The sequence below is a fragment of the Halyomorpha halys genome, unplaced genomic scaffold (genome assembly GCF_000696795.3).
Source record: "Halyomorpha halys isolate HHAL.00 unplaced genomic scaffold, Hhal_1.1 Scaffold641.1, whole genome shotgun sequence".
NCBI lineage: Eukaryota > Metazoa > Arthropoda > Insecta > Hemiptera > Pentatomidae > Halyomorpha > Halyomorpha halys.
This window is the reverse complement of record NW_027110907.1, coordinates 264,719-268,556: the sequence shown is the minus strand read 5'-3', so window position 1 is coordinate 268,556 and position 3,838 is coordinate 264,719. Positions and strand designations below refer to the sequence as shown.

The 3,838-nt window shown below is 33.2% G+C and overlaps 1 protein-coding gene and 1 long non-coding RNA gene across 9 annotated transcripts in view; one reads left to right on the top strand and one right to left on the bottom strand.

The window, feature by feature from the left end:
* LOC136796146 (uncharacterized) overlaps positions 1-3,838 on the bottom strand; it is a 131,578-nt gene that overhangs the window by 29,508 nt on the left and 98,232 nt on the right. The window lies entirely within an intron of this gene.
* The window catches only part of GluClalpha (glycine receptor alpha 1), a 223,193-nt gene that overhangs the window by 130,101 nt on the left and 89,254 nt on the right, over positions 1-3,838 (top strand). The gene's annotated exons all lie outside the window — the stretch shown is intronic.

Here is a 3,838-nt window from a genome sequence, read left to right as displayed (position 1 = left end):
TAAGGTTAGCAATGCTATATCCTATCCTAAACAGAAATTCCAAACTAAAACCAGAAAGAACTGTTCTTATATTTAAAACAATTCTCAGGCCACTGTTGATGTACGGCTGTGAAGTCTAGGGAGCTTTACGAAAAGGAAATAATTACAATCTTTTCAAAATAAAGTCCTAAGAATCGCAGTTAATGCTCCTTGGTTCATAAGAAATAGCCAATTGCATCGAGAATTACATATGGAGTCAATAGAGGATTATATAAAAAAACAGTTCATGAAGTTCCACTCCCAGTTGCCGACAGTTAAAGGAGCAGTGACCTACAACCTGGGAAACCCAACCTAACCCGAAGACTGAAGCCCAGGCTGCTGCAGGACAACCTGTTATAAATTTTAATAAATATAAAATTAATTCATAGTCACACTACCTCTATTTTACTTATTATTACTACTGTTACATCGGGACCTGCTCGTGCTATGCTGCAGGTGTCCCGAGTGTAATTTTATGATTAAATTAAATGTGTGGAAAAGGGGGGCCGAAAATGTGAGACACTTTATGCTCGTGAACTACATATATTTCCTTATATTTATAAAGTATTAATCCCTGGAGGGGCAGATGATATTAGTGAGTTAGTTAATAGTTATTTATCTAGTGTAATATGAACAAAGTGGGGTCTCATAGACTAATTGAAACAATCATGCGCTTATCTGTTGGCTGCTGCAGTTTCGCTGTCGCGGTCACTTCCACGTCCTATAGCCGCTTTCTCGTCCAGGTGTACGGTGGGCGAAACGGTAAATACCGTGTATCTTCCCTGTGTCTGAAAAGACGTCCTCGTTCCTCCTCAAGGGCTGGCCAGCGTGTCCTGAAGCCTGGCCTGATGGTAGGGGTAGGCCAGGTCCTGGCTTGCATGATGCTTAGGCTGGGGCGGCATTGCAGTCGCAGCGTCTTCGGGGTCTTCCGGTGTTCGCGGCAAGGGGGGGCATCAGAAAATGAGACCCCCGACCCCGACTTTATATAAATCCAAAAAAATAACGGAAAAATCGGATTACTTAAATCCGACAACTACTAATTTTATTTTTTTCTCTTTTCTTCTCTCGTCCCTTTTTCAAATTAACTTGTTTCTTTTTACTATTAGAGGACAATTGTTTGTTTTATTTAAGTGTACCAATATCATTATTTTATGTTATTAAATTTACTTTCCTCTTTTATTAAGAATCACTATTCTTATCTATTTATTTCATTATTTTTTCTTTTAATAAGAACATTGTATATAGTTAGGGGTGTCTTATGTACGAGACTTGAGTGAAATTTCATTTTATATCCGCTCCATAACCCTTATAACATGGTTTTGGTTTTTTTCACATTTCTTATAAATGCATACTCCGCTTGGACACCTCTAGCAGCCCTTCATAAATAATTAAATAAATAAAAACGTTTTTCCCTAACAGTGGTGTTCTAAAAAAGAGCTGTTAATAACATAGGTACTGAAAATACTTCAGAAAGATGCGATTATTAAAAAATAAATAAATAATAACTATATTAAATAATATGGTGTTTGTCTGAAAGCGGTATAACAAAATTTGCAATTAAAATAATTAATATTAAATGATATAAATGACAAATGTAGGCCAATTAACAATATTATATTAGACTTGGGCAGAATAACCAGCATTTTTTTAATTGTCAGCATTAAAATTATTATTGTGTGGGTATAATTGAAAATTAAAATTGTCCTTGTAACGTTAGGGACAAAATAAATTAATAAATATTGAGACTAAATGGATAAAATTCATTATAATTGATAAAAAAAGATTTCTATACAACAGTGCACAAGAACAAATAAAAAAAAATATTTACAAAAGAATATGCATATGAAGAATATGAATATTGCAAAAGTACAATCATGTATTGTATCTTGGTATTGGTGACGTACTCCTTCTCAACTCTTAAGTTCTCCCCTCAGCGAGATAAGACTTGATGAATTAAGAGTTGACTAATGGCAAATGGACATGGAAGAAAACATTAATTCTTAATGTATTAATACTTGTAAAATTAATTTTTTTTTTTATTCCTCTACGCTTCGGGGTCTTTTTCTCACCTTCAAGATCACAATACTTTTTCTTTAGTTTATGTTTATTTTGTCATAATTATATTTAGTCCTAATTATACAAGGATACTTATTTTGTTGAAACCACCTACACTGTACCTCAAGTATAATAGTGCATACTTATATATTATGATAAAAATAATTAGTGATGTGTAAAATCAGTTCAAAAATTAAAAATTTCAATTTAATTCATATAATTATATGGTTTTAAGTAACGAGGAAACTAAAGAATAGGTAATGTAATTCTAAATATGAGGAAAGGTCAAAAAATAATAAAGACAATAAAAGGGGAGAAACTTAATTTTACAAATATTAATGTATTAAGAAAATACTGTTCCATATAAAAAAATAATATATACATTGTATTTTTGTAGAAAAACAATATTTGTTTTGTACATTTTTAACTATTGTAAATTAATTTATTTTTGTAGTTAGTTTTTCTTGTGAGATTCATGTTTAATTAGTAAATATATATTACAAAAAATTCTAAAAAATTGTATGGACCACAATTTTTTTTGTTTCTGTTCAGTGGACCACATTGTATTCACGATGTTTTATTACAAAACTATAACAATAAACATTTTAAACATATTAGTAACGTTTTGGTCCTAATTTATTAGCCATTAACACCCCACATCCAGTCACACCACAAGAATATATTTTCATGCATAAAGCAAATGGAAGCCCTTTTAAATCATTATATATATATATATATATATATATACACAAATACAATGCCACTCCTTTGCCACGTAGCATTAAAAGGGAGTGGGCTGAATCCAGGGGCCAAAAACCACAATATTAGGCAAGGAGTCGCTGATCGGGGGATACAGAGAATGAGGAGGGACCGCTCAACCCAGTATTTAATGACCCAGCTAGGAATCGAACTTCTGAACTAAGCACTCTGGGACCCTCGCTCCAACATCGCCAGTCAGTTATCAGGTCCTAAATAAAATATTTGAAATCTCTATAATTAATATCAATTAAATATTATTTGTAGACTGTAACAGGCTAACATATCCACTCGTTAAAATGAGTTTACCCGAACAATTTTATCACTCGTGAGTATAGTAGGAGCTCTGCGAGAGATAAAATGCCTCATACCAGATGGTGTATGTCCACTCGGAAAGTAGTCTCAATCTTTTAAAATATGTTTAAATTTCCTGAGAGTTACATGAGTTCTTTAGGCTATAGCTCTCAAAGGCGGTTACACTTCTCAAAAGTATATCCATGGGATCTAGACAGAAAGGTGTAAGCACCAAATCGAAGAATTTGACTAACGTCAATGAAACCTCTTCAATAAAAACCCCACTTCTTTGGTTTAGCGCTTACGTGTTTTGACCACGAATCTATATCAGCCAATTTCGAGAAAGAAAATTTCTTTTCCGTATGCATATCTTCAATCCTATGTAAGGTTAGCAATGCTATATCCTATCCTAAACAGAAATTCCAAACTAAAACCAGAAAGAACTGTTCTTATATTTAAAACAATTCTCAGGCCACTGTTGATGTACGGCTGTGAAGTCTAGGGAGCTTTACGAAAAGGAAATAATTACAATCTTTTCAAAATAAAGTCCTAAGAATCGCAGTTAATGCTCCTTGGTTCATAAGAAATAGCCAATTGCATCGAGAATTACATATGGAGTCAATAGAGGATTATATAAAAAAACAGTTCATGAAGTTCCACTCCCAGTTGCCGACAGTTAAAGGAGCAGTGACCTACAACCTGGGAAACCCAACCT